This window comes from Euprymna scolopes, chromosome 9, assembly GCF_053919585.1.
Source record: "Euprymna scolopes isolate OS-2025 chromosome 9, ASM5391958v1, whole genome shotgun sequence".
NCBI classification, from domain to species: Eukaryota; Metazoa; Mollusca; class Cephalopoda; order Sepiida; family Sepiolidae; genus Euprymna; species Euprymna scolopes.
In genome coordinates, this window is record NC_136490.1 from 64,293,352 (window position 1) to 64,316,878 (window position 23,527).

The following is a 23,527-nucleotide window of genomic DNA, read 5'->3' on the forward strand; positions in this document are numbered from 1 at the left end:
GTCCTTTACCCATGAGAAATGTAGGAGGACATGGAAGTTAATGACGGGGGTTCTGAAGGTTTAGTTTATGAACAAAGTACCCGGGAGAATAGTAGAAATTAGTACCAGTAAGTGAATAAACAAAATGCTTGTGTTGGATGAGAGAACTGATGAAGATAAATGGTAAGGTCAAACTGAATTATAACAAAATGCAATAATTGTTGCCTAATATGTTGATATCTGATTAAGTTGGGGGTACAGATAATGCCTCTCGCCCTATTGGTCAGGTGTCAACCATAATTATCTCGAATAAGCTCACCAAAAGGGGTCTAGCAGCTAAGGGAAACATACATCATAGGATTAGGCAAGGGGTTATGCTGACTAGTTTAGTCAAGAATTTCAGAGAGGAAGTTTTAACCAAAAGAAAACTAATTGGGCTGTTGGCGTGCAAACTTTTTACTAACCGAGCACATGGTGAGAAAGATTGATGTTATGACGGATATGATGGGTAATCGATGAGGATTGAAGAGAAAAATGAGAAGAGAATGCATAAGAAAAAAACAAAACAAAACTTCACATGACCGGATAAAAAATAACAAACGAATGTCGAAATACAATTAATAATATAACATAGCTATTATGAAGACTGTCAAGATAAGCAATAAACTGACTTTATTACTAAAAGAAAAAAAATATTTGTCTCGAGGAGTTTCCAACATTGGACCAACAATCATCAAAATCTGTTCAATAGAACTCGGATTTGATCTTGCCTCGATCTAACTGGTTTTGTAACATATTGTGAACATTCAAAACTTTAATTGTGATCAACAAAGCTGAAATATTTCAACACTGATTCAGTGAAATTTCTGAAAATACAGAAAACTACATCATTGCTATTTGAACAGCCAACTGAGTTTTTCCCTCTTTCTTAAAACTTGTCTTTAAATATTTAGAAAAATATGTTGGAATTCCTTTTTTCTTTACAAAAGAAAAAAGAGAATAAATAAATAAAGTAAATTCTGAGGCAAAAAAATAAAATGAAAAAGTCAGAAAAACTATTAGCTAAGATATTTTATTTGGATTTATTTATTCACATGCTTTTGTTTAAACTTTGGAGTTTTTTTTTAGCTTTTTGTTTATTACCTTGGCGCAGGTTTTAATAAATTCTTGTAAATAATTTGTTTTGGATATGGAGAGGTATGTAACAGAGCTGCTGATATGTGTGCAGCAGCAGTGGCATCTCCCATATGCAAATGAGCAAGCAGTTCTCAAGGTGACATCACAGCAAAAGAAGAGAAGGGAAAATAAAGAAGAGCAACAAAAAAGAAACCACATGATGACCAGAGGACCCAGTGCGAGAGAAACTTTTAAAACAAGATGCAAAAAAAATATATGGTCAGACGACTGTGTGCCATGAAGCGTGCTGCAGATATAGCAGCAGAAAGAAATAAAGAGATTAAAAAAACCCCGCATGGCAGGACAGTGAGGCAAAAAACTAGTCAGCATGAGAGATTTGAAACTCGTGTGTTGACAAGACAAACAAGATGTCCACACGGGAAAAGTGTGCAGTTAAGCACACCTAAAAAAGTACATTCACTTCTTGTTCTAAAAATAACAAATAAATAAATTAAAACACAATTACGTGTGCAAAAAAAAAAATATATAAATTTCAGAGGCGCAAAGATTTTTAAAAAATATGTCCAACTTAAAATGCATTTTGTTCAGCGGACGTAGTTGCAAGCATGCCATGTGACAAAAGAGTGCATTTATCGGCCAAACAACGCTCAGAGAAAGATTTAATTTTCCAAACCTTTTTTCTCACATTGCTTGGGAGCCGATCGACAAATACTTAAACGAATTCACTCACTCATTCTCATTCTGCGTTCCTCACTCTTCGCTCACCGCTCTTTATTCACGTCAACAACTCCATTGTTACATATTTTTCCACCAGCATGAAAAAACGCGCACACATGCACGTGAATAATGCAGATATTCAGCTGCATGCAAGGACATTTACCTTCTTCTTTATTTCTCCTAACACACACACACACAAAAATTAAGCCTGTTTTTTTGCTGAGAAAACAAAGGACACCTCTGCTTTTTCTTGTCAAAACAATAAACAGTCTCAATAACTTTCACATTTCCAAGAACACACCATCTGGACACTAAAAAAATGATTCGTTTGTTACTTGTTATTTTTGTGTAAATAAACACCGTTTATTTCAGATGTTTTATCTTATTTTATTTTTATTTTATTTGTGGTGGGAAAAGGGATCTTATGAGACCTGAGTACTACTACTGAAGTAAAAACGTGTTCGACACTGTAAAATTTTGTTAACTACATGGTGAACTAAGAGACTTTGAAAATAAGATGCAATGAATTATTTGGAAAGTACCGTTAATAAATACCTTTTATTTCAATTAGAAAAAAGCTGAATCGAAGTTCTCTGTTTCTTTTCTTTGTTTCTTTTGCGAGGCTTTCATATACAATGAGTGGGTCTGAGTGAAAATGTAACGACCATGTTACACCAACATGTCATTGTCAATCAAGGCAAAAATCGTTTTGCATGGAGACTTATTTTATCAACGCATCGTACACTGTAGTACAAGCTAAATTTTTGAGAAGATTACAATGTGACTGTGAGTTCTATAGAGGAAAAGAAATTTAAGAGAAATTAAATTCCTCTGCCCCAAACAAAATAATAATAAAAAAGAAATAAAATACAATGCCATCTTCTTCTCGTTTAAAATGCACCGCATTTATTTTTCAACAAAATAACAAGATAGACAAGTAAGAATTCTTGTGAAATCATTGAGGTCAGAATATTCAAATTAGGTGAAAATCCATTGTGGAGTCATGTTAGATAAAGTCTTTCATTAAAATAATAAGATTGGAAGGTGAAAGTCTTTTGTGAAAATAATGTCCTTATTTCAAGGTTTTTGTTTTAACTAGTGAAGTTCGCCTTATTCGAAAGTCCCATGAGGAAAGTAGTCTGTTGTTAGTAATTCTTATAGAAAATGTACGGAAATCGGTGCGTGTATGCATAAATGTGGTTTTTGGATGCCCGCCTGGCGTGTGTAATTATGGTTTCGACAGATTTGGAAACGACAATGAGACGAAAACAAGAAACATATTCTCGTATCAAGTTAGAGCAAAAAGAGAGAGAGAAAGAATGTTTGTTGCGTTTAAATACTTTTTGAATCAGATTCCAGCACAAGATTGCTGCTGCTGATATTTGGTTAGGGAAAGCATTAAAAAACAATCTTCTAAAATTTCTCTTTGGTCGATATTGTCATGTGGTATTGTCTTCGCCTACGTCTGTCAGAAATATGTCCATTTTGCTTTTGTTGTTGTGAGAAAAGCGTGTGGGCGTATTTGAAATTATGTCGTTACTAGAAGAACTTATTTTTGTGCAAATGCGCGGGGAAATTAAAATCAATGAACATTCATTTATTTGCGCACAAGTGTGTGTGTGTGTGTGAGTGAGTGACATCACAGTTCTTTTTTTTTGGGTAGTCACACCGTATGATTATCTAGATGCCCTAAAATAATCATAACTCTTTTGTTGACTTTTAAATTCAAGTATGCACCTGCCTACAACTCCCACAGGTACTTCAACTAGTATAACTATACTAGCTTTGCTTCAAATTTGCCGGAAACACTTTTTGGCACAATGTGTGCAATGCAAGGTGTTTGTTGCATTAAGTCGAATAAAATATTTAATGTTCACGTTGAACGTGTTGAAACTTGTTCATAGGGAGATCGGTTTACTCTGATCTTGATTAATTCATCGTGAAAGTCACATCAACCGTGTTCAGATTTTCTTGTAATATCGCATTGGAATTTCGTCCTAACACTTGGTTTCTATTTTTCATCGCTAAAGATTAAGACACTCATGGCTGAGGTAAGTCAATATTTAACCAAATGAAATGCACTTTAAACAAATAGCTCCAGTTTTACAAAAAAAAAAAAAAAAGTGTTTCTAATTTTTTGTAGCATATCGTTCCTTGTAGTATTCACTGGGTGTTGCCCTGGTTGGGGATACTTCGATTTAACTTTTCCTAATCAGCCAGAATGTACTCACTATATTGAGTTTTGTTTGTAAAAACTTCGATTTAACTTTTCCTAATCAGCCAGAATTTGCAATTATTTAAAAAAATAACTAATTTTTCCTGTCTATCACTCTCACCCTCTCTGACTGTAAATTATTTGATCTCATGCCTTTATTTTATATGATTTCTATCAAACTTTCTTCCATAACACACACACACACACACACACACACACTTTCTGTAAGATGGTCGTTACATTTTCACTCAGACCCACTTATTGTATATGAAAGCCTCGCAAAAGAAACAAAGATAAGAAACAGAGAACTTCGATTCAGCTTTTTTCTTATTTAAATAAAAGGTATTTATTAACGGTACTGGTCGAAAGGTTTGTTAACATCTCTCTCTCTCTCTCTCTCTCTCTCTCTCTCTCTCTCTCTTTACAGCTACAGCTCAACAACTATTATGGTTATAGTTAGCCAACATACTTCCTAATTTCAGGCATAGCACAACCGAAAGCGACGACAAGGCAAATCAGTTCCTTCACTTTTATTGTTCTTCAGTATTTCTATTGTGAAGCAATTTATTGAAGTAAAATATAAGAAACGGATATTATTGAAAGGTATGCAATAAAAATTAACAAAATTATAAAAAGATAAAAATAACACAATTAGTTTTTATTTGCACTTTTAATAACAAAATTAAAGGGATAAAAATATTTTTATTTCATTTGAAATTTTATAAGAAATATATGCTTATGAAATTATAAAGATAAAAGTTTATTATTTTGAATTTTAAAAATAAAAGTTTTTTATTTGAATTTATAAAAATATATTTATGAAAGTATAAAAATAAATTTATTGAAACCACAATAGAAATACTGAAGAACAATAAAAGTGAACGAACTGATTTGCCTTGTCACCGCTTTTGGTAGCACTACGCCGGTATTAAAACGTATGTTAGCTGACTATAACAACTATTACCATTTGCGGCGATATTCCCTTTGTATGTAATTGATTTTTCTAATCTTGTTATTCTTTCTTTTGTTTATTAACTTAATAAAAAAAGATGCCTGAGCAAAATGATATAAAATAAGAGCATGAAATCAAAGAACATATATCTTTCCCTCTCCAGCTATGGGCTAAATAGTATAACAACTTGGTGATATTTCCTTTTGTTTATAATGTACTATTGAAATCAGCATAATAGTTAGTTTTATTCTATTTGTTTGTTAATAAAGAGAGAGAAAGTGTGTGTGTGTGTGTGTGTGTGTGTTATGGAAGAAAGTTTAATAGAAATCATATAAAATAAAGGCATGAGATCAAATAATTTACAGTCAGAGAGGGTGAGAGTGATAGACAGGAAAAATTAGTTATTTTTTAAGATAATTGCAAATTCTGGCTAATTAGGAAAAGTTAAATCGAAGTTTTTACAAACAAAACTCAATGTAATGAGTAAATTTGGTCAGGATACTGCTTGTATTCTTATTTGTGGATTTTCACTTCATTGTGTCCAAGCAAAATGTCTTTAGTTTCCCAACGACCAAAAGCTGCACGTCTCCCAGTGACATCGCCTTGAACAAAAGCACCTGTTATCACTAAATCTTTCGCTCAACTAAATGACCTGAATACTAGAGACGTTCTGAGTTCTTTCTTGTTAAACAGGCAAATCATCCAGCTTATACGGAGCAACGAGTGACAAATCGTTTGTAACCTTTAGGTCGACAGTTCGAACCATCCCCAGTGCATATCGCTTTTTTGGTTTGAAGTTTTTATGTACAGCATAGCCGATCCTTCATCGTTTCAGCTTTACCCATTACTCCCCCACCGCCCATTTTCATTTAAGTTGCAGGGCAGCCTCCTTCGTTTTGGGCTTCTTGATTTGAACTTGATCACAGTGAGTTCAAGCATTTCAACCTGTTGATCTTTACTGCTGTTACTGTCACTGAATTTGTCACTGAAACAATTAAGGCCACCATCAATTGAGCTATCGGCGGCGTCATCCATTAATGGTACATGCAATTTGCCATTGCTTGGCATTACAGCTTCACTATCTTCAGAATTGCTCACCATTTAAGCACATGAGCAAACATCTATTACATGTAACGTACTGTTTGGGGACTCACTACTTTAGTCATAGTTCCCATTCACTAGTGCACTCTTTTGGTGACCCCTCTACTAGTACAGTGACGCCGTTTTCACAGACTTAATGCTTGTCATTTGGTGGCAGATGAGTTTCATCCAGACTTCATATGAATACAACACATTCGTTTAAGAAAAATCAGTTCTAAGTGACACTCTTCTTGCATTTGGAGATTCAAAACGTACAACATGTGAAACTAAGAATAAAATAAAAATTACTGAACACGTTCATAGCATGGAATGAAAGCAAGCTATCCATTTGGATTAAATAAAGAGTCCAGTCCGAAATTCACAATAGGTTCCCAAGTTTGGAATAAAGATTTCTGAGTTTAAAAAAATTGTAGATAAAAAGAGGAAGTTAACTTTGTGTGATCCTTTCATTATTTCTTGTTGTGTACTCAGTTTGCCTGAAACGTGGCCTCTGATTGGGCCAGCCAAAAAGGAAGTTAAATGCTTGCACCAATTAGTGTTGAGCTTAGAAATCAAGCACAGATTAAAAATTGTAATGATGGTTCATTAGAGCTGTGGTTTTACTGCTGTCACTGCTGCTGTTTCTAATGCAGCTGCTACAATACCTCTCCACTGCTGAAGAAGGTCGAAGGTTAGACTGAACGAAACATTGAGAATAACAGCTAAGATGAGAATAGTAGTCTAAATAATTCCAACATTACAAATTAGTTATGTATTTTAAATTTTGTGATTAAAATAAACGATTGTATGGAGAGTATTAGGATTTTTCAGATGAGATTTAGAAAAAGGAAAATTCAAATTATTGGAAGTTATCCCTGTTAAAAACTAGAAGAAAAAAATTTAATGTAAAAATGAGATTGTGCATTTTTTCCCACATATAATGTTTTTTTGAGATGTTCATGTAGAAACAGTGCGATTTTACTTTACGATAAACATGGCAAGTTATCAAATTAATGTCTTGGTGTAACAAGATTACTCTGGAGTGATTAGAATATATATAAAAGACAAAATGTGTGTGTGTGTGTGTGTGTGTATACGTGTGTGTCTGCCTAAAACTTTCGACAGAGGCGACGGATTTTCGTGAGATCGGTATCGTTTTGAAGCTCGACCTTTCAGATGACAAATATCGAATAATTGTCTAAAAACATTAATTCCTTCACCCTCAACTGAACACTTTTCTACAGGGAGGGGTAGCAAAAAATCGTTCCTTCATGACAATTTAGCCATACACGCAAGCGCAAAAAACGGTCTTTCTCGAATTAGTTTAAATAAAAAAAAAAAAACAATTTCGCTGACGTGGTCATAGCTCAGTCGGCTAAGTAGCAGCGTCATTATCTTTAGATTGTACGTTTGAGCCGAGATGTTAGATATTTTTTTTCTCGATTTTTAAAGTTTTAATATTGAAACAGAGTTATTTATGCCATTTTTCCATTCTTTTTTTTCCATCACGTTTGCTTATTCTTTATTTTTGCATCATGTTTGTTTTTTGTTTTTTTTTTCATGACGTTTGCTGTTTTATTGTTTGTTTTTGTTTTTCCGATATTTCTAAGAAGTTTTAGCATCGTTTTTTTTTCATAATATAACAGGGTTATTACGTTCACTTATTCTTTATTTTCCATTTTGTTCTGATTTACCCCTCTTCACACAAACACACCTTACCACACTCGGGCAATGCCGGGTACCCCCACTAGTTGAATAGAAATGAAAGATGGTGATGTGGTGCAGATCAGAGGTGTTAAGGTTGTGATGTGTTTTGGAATGCGAATGTGATTACTTTGATAATTCGAGTTGAAACTCACTGTAAACATTTGTTTTGTCTCATTTTGAAGTTTGCTGATTCAAAAATGAATCAAACACAAATGCAGACGTATATCACCAAGCAAGGGAAGATTGTGGAAAAAGAGAACAAATTTGAGGACTGAGTGAATGTCTTGCATTTTCCCCCCAGCTTTGGGTTGTGGAGTTGATTGTAATCATAAACACGGTGTGCAAAACAAAATCTATAATATAAATCTCACCTGTCTATTTAAATGTATGTATGTATGTATGTATGTATGTATGTATGTATGTATGTATGTATGTATTTAAACGTATGTATGTATGTATGTATGTATGTATGTATGTATGTATGTATACCTCGCAAAAACTTTCGACAGATGCGACAGATCCTGACAAGACTAGTATCATTTTGAAGCTCAACATCTTGGACAACAAATATTGAAGAATTGGCCAAAAACATTAATTCTTTCACCCTAAATTCAGCCGTTTTGTACAAGGAGGGGTCAATTTTTTCGCTGACATTTTAACAAGTCATCGTCACCGTTGGATTTACTTTGGTTAATTTCAACGCTTTTGACTTCCAGTCGAGTCATGGAGACATCAGTTAAGACGTCAGATTTTCTTTCACTTTCTTTTCCGCCTTTGCAGCACTGGTTTGAGCCTGCCTACCTACTACCACTTTTATTTTTGGCTCAACACACACCTCCAAATACCCGAGCAACGCCGAGCACCCAGCCTAGTAAATAAATAAATCACAAAAAAAAAAAAAAAATAAGTAAATAAAAAGGAAGCACAAATGTTTACACACAGACTTTCCTAACTCACAAGTAAATGTGATTTAATGTAACAGATGGAAATGAAGAGAAAAAATGGTTGGACATAGTGAGAGAAGATCATTAAGGAAGAGTGATGAATTAAAGGGAATACTTCATAATGCATTCAATTTCTGTGCTGGGTAATATATTTTAATTTCATCTTCAATAACAAGCACAAATTAACTAAACTGCAACTTTGTAGAACCAAATAAAGCTTTGTGACTTACTTTCTTTAAAACGCTTCTGGTATAAAGTGATATACAGTAGAACTCCGGGATACTGTGGCCCTAGGATAGTGTTTGTTCAGGTTATCATGTGGAATATAATATTTTTCCCCGCCCCCTGGTTATGGTATTTGCCCCGCCTTTTGGTGTTATTTATAATGTTATTTGATTATATACATGCATATTATATGCTGTACTGTATTTTGTTACAAATTTTTCTGTACTGTACTTCAAATTGTCATGCATGACGATTTTTATTATTGTTATTTGTCATGTAGCTATTATCTGTGTTGATAGAATTCTACGTGCAATTAATTGTAAGCTATAAAACAAATTCTTTTTATTAAAGCAATAACATAGTGAATTTTCAAGAGTTAACGAGAATATTAAATACCCGTAAAAAAATATATATATCGCCATCATCATCATGCAGTCCTTCATAACTGAAGATAACTAGTCTGCATTTTGATGCTTTATTCTATGGTGTTGTAGCATTCCACGCTCAGTGTGTAAAGTTTCCCTATAAATAGTGCATGGGTGGTTACTAATGATTGTGCCTTTGGTAATGTTCGTGTTCAGACCATCTATAATATAAATCTCACCTGTCTGTTTACATGTATGTATGTATGTATGTATGTATGTATGTTTAAAACTTTCGACAGAGGCGACGGATTTTCACACGATTGGCGTCATTTTGAAGCTTGACGTCTCGGATGACAAATATAAAAAAATTGGCCAAAAACATTAATTCCTGAACCCTCAACTGGGCATTTTTCTATAAATTAGTCTTTCTTTACATAGGAACCACCCAGAGTTATGCATTTCTCCCATCGTTTGATGTAGCTCTGGAGACCGTTTTTGTAGAACACCCCAGGTTGGTCCTTCAATCACGACGTGACTTCAGAAATCAAGGCTGCATTATCTGGGAAACGCTTTCCTTTCAAAAACAACTTCATGGCTGGGAAGAGGTGAAAGTCAGAGGGTGCAAGGTCAGGAGAGTAGGGAGGATGGGGGAGGATTTCATAGCCACACGCCCATGCTTCTGATCTGGCGACATGCGAGTTGTGGACCGGAGTATTGTCCTGCAGGAGGAGGGTACCTTTGCTGATCTTGCCCCGCCTCTTTATTTTGATAGCTTCCCTTAATTTCCTCAAAAGTGAAGCATAATAGGTTCCTGTAATTGTGGTACCCTTTGCCAGGAAATCTGTCATCACTACTCCGGCCTGGTCCCAGAAGACTGTGAGCACGACCTTGCCAGCAGAGGGCTGCACCCTTGCCTTCTTTGGAGGTGGTGAGTCCAAATGCTTCCACTGCATTGACTGGGCTTTGGTCTCTGGATCATAGTGATGGACCTAGGTTTCATCCTGTGTAATCAGTCTTTTGAAAAACTTTGACTCATCTTCTTGGCACATCTCCAAATTAATCCTCAAGCACTCTATGCGTTCTTGCTTCTGGAATGGTGTGAGCAACCTGGGAATCCATCTGGCAGACACCTTATGCATATGCAAATGGTCATGAATGATAGTTTCTACAGACCCTGTACTAATCTTAACATCTTGGGCTATTTGGCGAATAGTAATGTGCCGATCTTCCAAAATGGCAGCCTCAACTTGATGGACAGGTACTTCATCAATGGCAGAATTGGGGTGACCAGGTCTGAGAGCTGTTTCCACAGACTTCCAGTCATGTTTGAATTCACGATGCCAGCGTTTTACAAGGTCATATGATGGGGCATTATCACCATAAGTTTCTTTCATTTCATCAAAAGTCTCCTGTGGTGTGCGTCCTTTCAAATACAAACACCGGATCACTGCTCGACATTCAACAGGCTCCATTTCACACCTGACTCAGTTCAAACACCTGTAAAACAGAAACCACAATTAGTTCAGAGCTGTAATTTGCCACATAACCCGTAGAGATATAAATCATTGCACATGAAAAATTTCAGCTAGATCAGACAACTGGAAGTGAGTCAGAGGCATTACTTATTGCACGCCTCTCGTATATATATATATATATATATATATATATAAAAATTCGAGTATAAAAATCAGCTAGTTCATGGACGCCGTTAACAAAGTCCATCCAATACAAACTATTCAAAACATTTTAGAACGTTGCTGCTTTTCTCGAATGCAATATCATTTATATTGGGTTGAAGGGTTCTAATATATGATGCTTCAAACATTTTTAATTTTTTAATATTATTTTCATGCTGTATAATTTTTATGTTGTCAACGAGGACCTTTCTAAGATTGGAGGACGGACAGTTATGTTCTTTTATCAAGTGTTTATATATAGCATTAGTATTATTTAGATGCATGGTTATTTGCCGCGGCAATGTTGTCGTTGTATGCCCAATGTATGTATTATTTTCTGAGTTACATTCTCCCATAGAGCATTTGAATTTATACACTACATTGGTTTGTTCCAACGTTTTTATAGAGGAGTTGTTTCTAACCACAAGGTTTTGTGTTCTAAACTTTTTGTAGTAGATAATAAATTTAATTTTAGAATTACTGTCAAAAAGCGTTAAGTATCTATGTATGATATTTTTAATTGCATTTTCTTTGATTCTGAAGTTAGGTGTCATTTGATTTTGAGAAAATATATTAATGGGGTTTGCATTGCGATGTTGGCTAATATTATTATTAGGGTTTTCAAGGGAATGTAGCATTCATTTTACTTGTTAATCAACAATGTTATTAGGAAAATGATTATTGATGAGTACTTGTTTAATGTTTTTTATTTAATTTATGTAACACATGATCTATTATATTTAAACCAAAGGGTCTTGAAGGAGGTAAAAAGTAGAAAAAAGAACTTGGCCATGGCATGGATCGACTACAAGAAAGTGTATAACAAAATCTTGCAAGCGTGGATAATAGAATGCCTGAGAATGTACAAAATACCAAGCACGGTGATTAAATTAATAGAAAGTGCAATGAAAACATGGAGGCTTGAATTGGCAGCAGATGGACAATACATAAATACAAAGAGAGATCTTCACCACTATTACTGTTCATCATTGTCATGATGTCCCCTTAACAATATACTAAGAAAATGCCAAGCCACATACAAGTTCACTAATACAGATGATAAAATGAACCACCTAATGTACATGGATGACCTGAAGCTGTTTGCAAAACCCAAGACGTTATTAGAGATGCTAATAAACAACCAGAATCTTCAGCCAAGATATGCGAATGGAATTTGGCATGGAACAGTTTACTGCTGATCCTGAAAAGGGAAAACTGGAAGCAATAGAAGGTATGATACTAGCCAATCAAACAAAGGCGAGGGCACTAGGTGAACATCATAGCTACAAATATTTGGGAGTTCTGGAAACAGACACCATCAAAGCAACAGAAATGAAAGGAAAATTGGAAAGGAACACCTCAGAAGAACAAGAAAACTCCTTGAAACTAAACTATATAGTAGAAACCTAATTAAAGGCATGGACAGTGTCGCTAGTAAGATACTCTGGACCATTTATAGGTTGGACCAAAGAAAAACTGAAGCATCTCTACCAGAAAACCAGAAAACTCATGACTATGCATAATGCACTACGCCCAAAGGATGAGACTGACCGACTTTATGTGAAAAGCAAAGATGGGGGAAGAGGGCTGGTTTGTGTTGAAGATCGTGTAAATGACGCAAGAAAAGAATTAGAAAAATACATGATGCAAAACACCAAAAGAATAATTACTACAGAAAAAAGACACTGAAACAACAAACAAGATAGAAATAGAAGAATCGAGGGATAAGACAAGAAAAAAAAAATGAGAAGAGAAACAACTACACGGACGGTTTGTAAGGATGACAAAAGATGAGACTAACGAAAACACTTGGAAATGGCTACAAAAAGGAAACCTAAACAGAGAAATGGAGTCCCTAATAACAGCTGCACAAGATAACACGCTTAGAACTAACCATATCAAAGCAAGGATAACAAGACACAAGAAAAAAACAAATGCAGACTCTGTGGACAAAGAGATAAAACAATAAAGCACATAACAAGTGAATGCAACTAGGTCAAAAAGAATATAAGAGATACGATCAAGTGGGGAAGACAGTACACTGGGAATTATGCAGACAACTGAATCTTGAATACCCAGAAAAATGGTACAAGCACAAACTGGCAGCAATACTTGAAAATTAATTTCACAAAATGCTATGGTACATGGATATACAAACGGATGAACCTAGCCAAGCAAGGAGACCGGATGTCATACTAGTTAACAAGAAGAAAAACTTTGAAAAGAGAATGGGAGAGATTGGAATCAGAGGGATGGCTGATAAGATATAACAGATAACACTAATGAAAACAGCTGAAATATTAAGGAAAACCCTTGAATGCGGAGACTTACACACATGAGCAAAACTTAACACACAGAAAATGCTACAGATATAAAACACAAAAGGGCATCACATGGAATCATGAAAACTGAAACTGTATATTTGTAAAATAAGTGCCGTGTGGCCCTACCTTCCGTCAATATGTTTTCATGTGTGTGTGTGTGTCATCAAAAACTGATGCCACACAAAATAAGCGAAGAGAGACAAGGAGGATGGAAAGATTGAGGGGAGAAAACACTAGCCAGACCTCCAGTGGATGAGTACAAAAAGGACTGGGACCTTGGGGAGGCTTTTTGCCACCCAAATTCCAGCGAAATCAATGGTAAGCGGCTGTTATGATAACACAAATTCATCTGTAAATGTTATTGAAAGAGTTGGAGAGTATTGGAAATCTGGGGAGACTTGTTATCACTCAGACTCCAGAGAATGCTACACGTTGTTCTCAAAGAGAAATCTTTGATGAAGGCTTGTATGACTACTCCTAGTGAATAAATATCAATTTATTCTAGTATAACCCAATGCATCCTTACTATAAAATCGATGAAAAATAAAAAATATTGTTTATAAACATATTTCCCCCCAGAACAAAAAACTCTAAATTGCGACTTATAATTTACTAGCAAGGGGTACCCGGCGTTGCCCGGGTATTTGGAGGTGTGTGTGTGGGGGGGGGGGGTAAAAAAAAAGTAAGTATGAGGATCGAACCCGAACTGTTGAGGCAAAGTTGTGAAAAAAAAAAAAAAGTGCGACGTTAACCATTGCCCCACCTCGACATGCTTACAGAAACACGTTTGAATTTATTTAATTACTTGGATTTAGCAGGTGCTCGTTTTAATGAGTTAATGAGGTCAAGTTTGACTGCAGGATAGTATTCATTTACTGCTGAACGCTTTTTTTTCCCTCCCCCAAGATGTTATAGGAAAAAGACTAACCCACATGCGGCGAGCGACAAATATTGAATATTTATCTTCCCGAAATCGAACAAATTAAATAGACAGGCGAGCTTCGTTGTTAACTGTGAGATATTACGATTTATATGTGATATAAAAAGTTTTAAAAAGTTGTGAAGCGACCGACCGCTTCTCTAAAAAAAGCCTTTTGTAGACATACAGGAAAAGCGAACACACATACATACATACATTTTCGCTTTTATATTTATAGATTACAAAAAATCGAAAACAACTAACTTACTAATCTTAGCCATTTCATTAATTCTTTAGTGATTGTGGCGTGATCCCTAGCCTTGGTAGAAGACATCTTTGGAACGACAATAGCGTCTTTGAATAGTGTCAAGAACCGCATCGACATTTAATATGAATTGAGGTATGAAAGCTATGTTTTAGTGAAGGAAGAAAAAGAAAGGATATATACGGATGTGCATAATTAAATGGGAATTAAATGAAACATTGAGATAATAGAAAAGTCACCAGGTAGCAAGTGCTACCTAAAACATAAACAAAATTTTGTAAGTGAAAAATAGAGAAAAACAAAATTTTATAACAAAACATTTTTTATACACAAGATAAGAATATAAAAAGTATTTTCATGCTAGTCAATGTTTATAGTTCAAACACGTTTGGTAAAGAAAGTTCAGTAAAGTTCACAAGACTTAGAAATGTGCATGTTAATATGTTCATGGTTTGAATATGCATGTATAAATAATATATGTGTGAAGTGTTGAGACATTATGTTGAACAAGGATGGCGGCAGTAAATCAAATCGATGAAGAATCAATATAGTCTCGATCTTGAGTCTTAAATAATTCCTAGTAACAAAGATGGCGGCAAAGAATCAATACAGTCCCAATCTTGAGTCGTTTTGAGACAGAGACAATGGCGAACTGATTGAATCCAAAATCCGACATTTTTTCCTAATAACTTTTGAAGCTTCAGATTGGTTGATTATTATAACTTGTGGTTATAAAAACGATCGTCGAAATCATTGGAGTCAAAAACATTTTAACAATAGGTATGTGGGTCTTTTGGCAGTGTGGCATTGTGTACGTGTATGTATTGTTTACCTTTTTCTGGTTAGTTCGTTTATTATTACTTTCACATGTATGTGTTACTTTTTGTCACCTGGAAAACGTTTCATTAGTTGAAAATGCTTTAGGTTAACATTTGCATGTTAAAACTTCCTAGATTTAGGAAGTTATGAAGAGAGCGTATCGAAATGAACTGGAGAAAAAGAGAGGGTAACTTATTCGAGTCATTTGCATATTATTGTTTGTGGGAATCGCTTTGTCATTCTGCTACAGATCAATTGCGTGTGTTTATATTTACGGGAAAAGACTTCCACTGGAAATATACATTATAGCATGTTATAAATAAAATAATTAATTACCTTTAACTATTAAAGGGATCAGAGACTTTAAATTCACTATCACGGCGCAATTACATCATGCGCACGATTTCCATCTATAATATAAATCTCACCTGTCTGTTTAAATGTATGTATGTATGTATGTATGTATGTATGTATGTATGTATGTATGTCTGCCTAAACAGAGGCGACGGATTTTCACGGGATTGGTATCGTTTGGAAGCTCGACCCTTCAGATAACAAATGTCAAAAAATTGCCAAAAATCATTAATTCTTTCACCCTCAACTGGGCACTTTTCTACAAGGAGGATCGTTCGTTTTTTTTTTTTTTTTTTTTTTTTTGCAAGTCATTGTACCGGTTGGAATGACTTTACTAATTTCAACGTTCCGACCTTTCAGGTTGCGTCATTGAGTAGGGGTAAGACGTCAGGTTTTCTTTCACTTTCGTTTCCGCCTCCATGTCATGGGTTCAAGCCTGCCTAATACCACTTTTTTTTTTACTTAACACACAGGCTAGTCTTAAATAAAAAGAAAAATTTCCTCTTACCACCAGACCTATGGTTAGTGTTTTTTAATGACTTTTAGCATTGATATTTTTATGCTAAGTTTGTTCATAAACATTAACTATTACAAGTATAAATTAGCAAAGGGTCTCAGTTTTAACATAAGACCTACTTTTAAGTGATGAAAATTATATATATTTTTTTAAATACTCAAGATTTGTTATCTGAGAAAATATTTATTTATATGCCCTTAAAAAGGCTCTCTGGTCTGGAAGTAAATGATAATTATCGCCTGATGGTCTGGAAGAGACTGGTCGTTTTATGTTAAATTTATATGCAAAACTATTCCCAATATTCTTGATGAATATTTAGAAAAATACTCATCAGCGATAAGGTTTTTGGTCTATTTATACGTAATCGCTTTAACAGTAGAATCCTATTAAAAAAAAAAAATGAATTTGCATAGAGTGTAGGACTTCAAACATAGAAAATGTTACTGTTTGAAAAACAAAAAACAAAACACAAACACAAACACACAAAAAATGTATTTCCAAGAGAGATAACTCTTCAAACTTTGATTACGAGTTACCTCTCTTAGGAATACAGTAATTATATCAAATGGATTGTAATTTGAGATTTAGGATAAAAATAGTTGATCTTTTATAAGTAAGGTTTAATTATTCTAAAATGTAATAATTGCAAAACAATAAAAGGAAAATAAAATTAAAAAACGACAAAATCAATTTCGTTTAACAAATTAAATAAGTTTACACATTATAGTTGCTTTCGTAAGAAAAGTTTTTAGTTTGAAAGTTGACAAGGGAAACTACTCTTTTCTAATTTGAATCTTTTACCTCCCTTGTATTGATGCTATGATAATGCATTGCGTGTCCCTATTTACTTGGCTTCCCAAGAAGGCAGAGTAAGACATAAGGTTTGTATTTAATGTGCGAGAATTCATGCCCCTAAAATGGAGCACTAGGGTTTCAAACAAAGAATATAAATTTCCTCAGAACAGAAGAACTATGGCGATTGGCGGGAGCTGGTGTCTTGTTGAAGTAGGAAGTGGGAAATACAGAAATAAAGATTGCTGAACTCACACAAGAATTGGAGAAAATTATGTATATTAAATTGAAAATATTACAAAGAAAAGGTTCTTGCAAAACTAATTGTGTTTGCGGCTTTAGAAGTCCAATAAAAAGTTCTTTATCGTCCAAAAGTCTTGGACGGCTCCCTGAAAAAGTTCAATCAAAATTCGGCGGCAAATTTAGGAGAGATTTTCCATAGTTGTCTATAGGCCGACGATTGATTCAAAAAGAGGGCGAATCTGTTTTTCCAGAATTCTGCTTATACTAAATGTTTGTTGATTGGCCAAGGAGCTTCATCCTAGCCAATCAAAATAGGGCTTTCAGAAAGGAGAAGTGATCGACATAATTAGTTTGAACAAAGGGAGGTAACTACTTTTTTTTATACTCTCCCAACAACAACAAATAATGCGACGATTGAAATCGTTGCATGCTATATAAAGGCAATCAGTTACAATATTTGTGATTGCTACGTAAAGTGTTTAAATTAAATTGTACAGAATATTCTGTTTAATAGAAATATTTAACAGGTAGAATATACCTTAATGTGTTGGGCATTATTATGGCCCATTTACAATGCAAATTTTCTTTCTTTTTTTTTAATAATAATGTAATGTATAAATTAAATTGTACATACTATTCTGTTTAATAGAAATATTTAACAGGTAGAATATACCTTAATGTGTTGGGCATTATTATGGCCCATTTACAATGGAAAATTTTTTTTTTTTAATAATAAATGTATTCAGGATTAGATGTGGATTTCTTGATCCTTTTAGGCCTGTAATTGGCCATTTCTTCTGAAGGTTCCGATGGGTCCCTACATTCTTCTATAGGGTGGGATGCGAATTCATCAGATTCCTCATCTGCTGGGGTGTCAGGAAAGTGGTTATGAGTGAGTGATAACTCCAACGGATATAAATGTTTGAGGCTATGTGTTTCCACTGCACCATCACCTCTTTTTATTCGAGCAGAACGAACCTTTCCATCGTTGCCACTAAATAGCTCAATAACTCTGCCCAGCTTCCAGAAGGGCCTGGACTTGGTCGGATTCTTGACGAGTATTACGTCGTTGATATTTATTTTATTGTGAAATTCGATTTCGTGTAAATCCTTGCAACTCTCCCTCAGACTTAGCAAATATTCATCGTGCCACATCTCTTTGAATTTAGATATTAATTCCTCTCTGCTTTCCAAGGTACTCACAAGGAGAGACCTAGTTATTGGTTCTGTCTCAGCCAAACTGGGTGTGTCAGATTGGAAGGAGAGCTCACAGTTTATATTTGGATGAGTGAAGCAGTTGGGTGTTAAGGGAAGCAGATCAATATCGGTAGAGCATCTGTAGGTCAAAGGTCGAGAGTTCACGGCTCTTTTGATGTCTGATAGAAGGGTTAGAAGGTTAAAATAACTGATTTTAGATCGGCCAAGTGTTTTGAATAGGCATGACTTTATCACTCTGATCATTCTTTCCCAAGTACTTCCAACCCAAGGGGAGTATAAGGGTATTTTTATGTGTTTAATGCCAGCGCTTGAATATGAGTTACAGAACTCATTACTGTTTATGTGATGTTTAATTACATCACCACCTAAGGCTGCATTAAAGGAACGTGCATTGTCACTGTATATGTGACTGGGAACTCCATAGGTATTTGAAAACCGAATCAAGGCTTGAATGAAGGCTTGTGTGCTCATATCAGGTACAAGTTCAATGTGAACAGCCCTCACGTTCATACATGTGAAAATTAATAAATACATTTTATGAGACTTTCCATCTCTTTGTACCCAGATGTGACCTGTGTAGTCTATGCCTGTGTGTTGGAAAGGATTGATTAATCTAACACGGTGTTTTGGCAAATTTGTCAATTTGGGGTATTTGAAGGCTAGGCTGTTGAATTTCCTACAGGTATTGCAGTTAGAAATCACAGTCTTCACAGACTGTCTTGCCTGTGGGACCCAGTATCCGGATAACCACAATTTGGTCACTGTCGTACCAATACCCAAATGCCTGCATCGATTATGGCTATCCATAATCAGTAATTTTGTAAGAGAGTGATGTTTTGCAAGCAATATTGGATAGATTAAATTGTAGTCATATCTTGTCGAATTGGCAATTCTACCATCCACTCTCAAAATCCCATCAGAATCGATGAAAACATTAAGATTCTTCACCAGCACTGGGATTTCCCTGTCAAGAGGATTCTTCAAATAAGCAATTTCCTTTTCAAACGATTGCAATTGCATCATCTTTATCAGGTAATTCATGGCTGTCTGTTTTGGATCTGAATGTTCCTTCACTTTTCTGCATCGATGCACAAACTTGAATACGAAAGCAGTTGATCAACACAACTTGTTGAAGTCCGAGAACCTGTCAAATGGAATCAGTGGTTCCCTAACAGCTTCACTCAATGTATTATGGAAAACACTTTCCACATGACACTTATTTTCCGGGCTCAGACAGCTCAAAGTACTCGTAGGCCACTTCTCAGGGCAATGGGCATGTTTGGATATTGTAGTATGATAATTGACAATTGTTTTGGAAATTCCACATCTCACAGGACTGACTTGATGAGGATACAAAAAGTGTTGTACATTACCAAATGGGGCAATCCCTTGAGGCAAATCCCAGGCCTGTCCATTCATACATTTAATGATTCTGGAACCCTCCATGAACTGAAATATGTCAACTCCCAGGATACCCTGAATTGTTATGGAATCACCCTGTTTTTCATTTGAAAATGCCAATCTGTGTTTCAACTCATTCAGGTTGGACTTCACTTGGCCAAAGCTGGCGAACTCAAACTGCATACTGAATCCATCATCGATTAAAACAGGAATAGGGAGTTGTTTCCCCTTTCCCATGGTAACGTTCAAGACAACCTGTTCAAATCGCTTCATAGTCACACCCGCATAGGTCTTCATTTGATAATCGGTTGGATCAGAATTTCCATCAGGATACTTCAGCTCCTTTAATATTTTCTTAGAAAAATATGAACGCTGACTCCCTGTGTCCAATAGGCAGTTAATAGTAGCTTTCTCAGATCCATAATTTAAAGAAATACCTACAACAGGCAATATGATTTCGTTTTCATAAACGTGAGAGAATAGAGAAACCACTCTCTTAGTGTTGCACAGGGGTGCAATATGCGCCTTTGAAAGGCATAAGCTGCACGTGAGGGGGGATTTGCTCTGGAGTCCAGGACAATTCTCACTTTTATGTTTTAAGCTGGAACATCCTGTACACAGTTTCAGTTGCTTGCACCTCTCAACTCTGGCTTCATAAGATGCAAACTTGGTGCATTTTAGCATAGTGTGGCCACGTGATGTGCAAAGTTTGCAATATGCCCCAGAAGAGCTTGTAGTGAAATTCTGTAGAGCAGCATCACCATTCTTTTTTTCATAGGTCTCGACCTGCCCTTTATCATTCTTCGAGGGGTTTTCCGTAACCCGAAAAAGTTTTTTATTTCGAGACAGAGCACGAACTGCCTCATTGTAATTTTCAAAAATTTGTGTTAGAGACGGGTAACTCGTGCCCACTCTGTGGTTAATTTCCCTTCTCAAGGAAACTGGCAACTTTTCGTATATAATATGGCTGACCAGCAAAAATCCGGGGGAGTTCTCCTCAAAAAAATCTATCGGATATGAAGTCCTCAATTCGGATAAATCCGCTCTCACCTCAGCAAGGTATCGCTTCACAGCCACAAATTCAGGGTCATATTGAGGAGAAGTAGAAATGATCTGCTTGAAGATCTCACTTATTATAAAGGGGACATCCAGGAATTCCTTGGTCAGCAAATCCACCGCTACATCGTAATTACCATCCTCCAAGGTCAGATGGGAAACCAATTGCAAGGCATAGTCACTCAAATACCCTTTCAATAAGGCTAATTTTGCCCTGCCGGAATCAATAGACTCAGTACAGTTTTTGAATTGAGCAATAAAATTTTTATATTCAAATTTGGAAGGATTGATTCCACTAAAGGTGGCACACTGCAACTTGGGGACAGAAAGCAAAGGTACAGAGGTAGGTTCATTTTTCCATGATGTGGTGGGGTTTTCAATAGAATTTTCAATGTCGGCAAGGCGATCATTAATATTAGCTCGAAAGCCAATTTCCCTCCTTTGCTCCTCAACAAATCCACACTCCCTTAAATCAAGTTCTGCTTTTATACACAGCCCTTTAATTTTATCATTTAAGGAGCGGACCTCAATCTGCAACTCCTTAATTATAGCTTCTTCCTTCTGGAAGGTTTTTTTTCTCAAACCTTCGCGTTCTTCCAACATGTCCGTGTTAAGGGAAATATCTTCCTTTAACACGTTTCTGGAGTCCATGAGCGCCCTAACACCCTTCAAGGTCCGGAAATCATCCATTTTGCAGTTGTTTTGTTTTGGGAAAGGATGATGGTTTTAAGTTGTTTTTTTTTTTTAAACAAGTTAAATTTGTGGGAGTATTGTTGATAATGTCTGTGTATAGGCCGAGAAGAGTTATGGCCCTTGGACGGAACTTAGCATAAATGGAGTTATGGCCCTTGGACGGAAGTTTGCATAAGTGGAGTTATCGCCCTTATATAAGGAGGCCATGTTTATTTACATTCGTATGTACGACGCCACGCTCTTGAACGAATGATGCCTGCTTTACGCGAACTTCAGTCGGTAGAAAGTTTCAAACTTTTAATAATACAACAGGAAATATTATATTATTTGTTCGTTTTTTTTTGGAAACGAAATAAATTTTTTTTTTTTTAAATGTTCATTGAATTTTAAACCTTTAACAAAGGCAGAAATATTATTTGTTCGTTTTCTTTTTTTTTGGAAACGAAATAAAATTTTTTTTTTTCTTTTAAAATGTTCATTGAATTTTAAACCTTTAACAAAGGCAGAAATATTATTTGTTCGTTTTTTTTTTGGAAACGAAATAAATTTTTTTTTCCTTTAAAATGTTCATTGAATTTTAAACCTTTAACAAAGGCAGAAATACTATTTGTTCGTTTTTTTTTGGAAACGAAATAATTTTTTTTTTTTAAAGAGGGACTTCTCAAATTTGTATTCCTTTTTCCATTTTCCTTGCAAATATCCTCAGGAGTTCAAATCTTCTCTTCCCTTTTATTTTTTTTTTCTTCACAACAAGCTGCTAAACGTTATTTAGTTTTGAAAAATATGGCGATTGCCGGGAGCTGGTGTCTTGTTGAAGTAGGAAGTGGGAAATACAGAAATAAAGATTGCTGAACTCACACAAGAATTGGAGAAAATTATGTATATTAAATTGAAAATATTACAAAGAAAAGGTTCTTGCAAAACTAATTGTGTTTGCGGCTTTAGAAGTCCAATAAAAAGTTCTTTATCGTCCAAAAGTCTTGGACGGCTCCCTGAAAAAGTTCAATCAAAATTCGGCGGCAAATTTAGGAGAGATTTTCCATAGTTGTCTATAGGCCGACGATTGATTCAAAAAGAGGGCGAATCTGTTTTTCCAGAATTCTGCTTATATTAAATGTTTGTTGATTTGCCAAGGAGCTTCATCCTAGCCAATCAAAATAGGGCTTTCAGAAAGGAGAAGTGGTCGACATAATTAGTTTGAACAAAGGAAGGTAACTACTTTTTTTTATAGAACTTCTTATTGAGTGATTGAGGACAAAAAGATTAAGTTTAAATTGACCAAGTCCTATCTGCTTATCCAGCAGCTAACATTCACGTATGTGGAGACTTCAATGTTCACAACGTGGAATGGTTGACCCATTCAAACAAGACCGATGATGAGGGGAGGTTCTGTCATGATTTCTCCATTGCTTATGACCTCACTCAGATTGTTCACAAACCCACCCGTGTGCATGACAATGACGGCCAGTATGCGAGTCTACTAAACCTTTTTCTCACACTTGCCCTGAACTATGTTCAGTTTCTGTTCTGTCTCCTCTTGGATCTTTCGACCACTCTGTTGTATCAATTAAGATAAAAATGAAATGTAATAAGTCCCCAGACGTACCTCTCCATCGTACAGTATATCGATACACTAAGGCTGACTGGGATAGCTTCCGTACATTTATATCGGATCTACCTCTGCGTTCCATGTTTAAAAAGGATGTGTCCTCTATAGTAACAGACCTGACGGAATGGTTAATTGTAGGTATAGACCGTTTCATACCCTCGAAAAGTTCCAGCAAAAACCTAACAGCCAGCCATGGTTCTCTCCAGAATGTGCTGCTGCCATTGTGCACAGAAATCACTTTTTCCACTGCTTCCAACGTAATAGATGTATGGAAACTAAAGCCGCTTTTAGGACTGCCAGCAATTATTGTAAGAAAGTAA

General features: G+C 35.5%; 1 protein-coding gene across 2 annotated transcripts in view; it reads left to right on the forward strand.

Moving 5' to 3' along the window:
- The first annotated feature begins 3,699 nt into the window (after nucleotides 1-3,699).
- The window catches only part of LOC145284600 (uncharacterized), a 586,277-nt gene continuing 566,449 nt past the window's right edge, over nucleotides 3,700-23,527 (forward strand). For both annotated transcript variants that reach the window (XR_013868862.1, XM_080133510.1), the window contains exon 1: nucleotides 3,700-3,884. The gene's annotated coding sequence lies outside the window, so the exon portion shown is untranslated. The remainder of the gene's footprint in view (nucleotides 3,885-23,527) is intronic.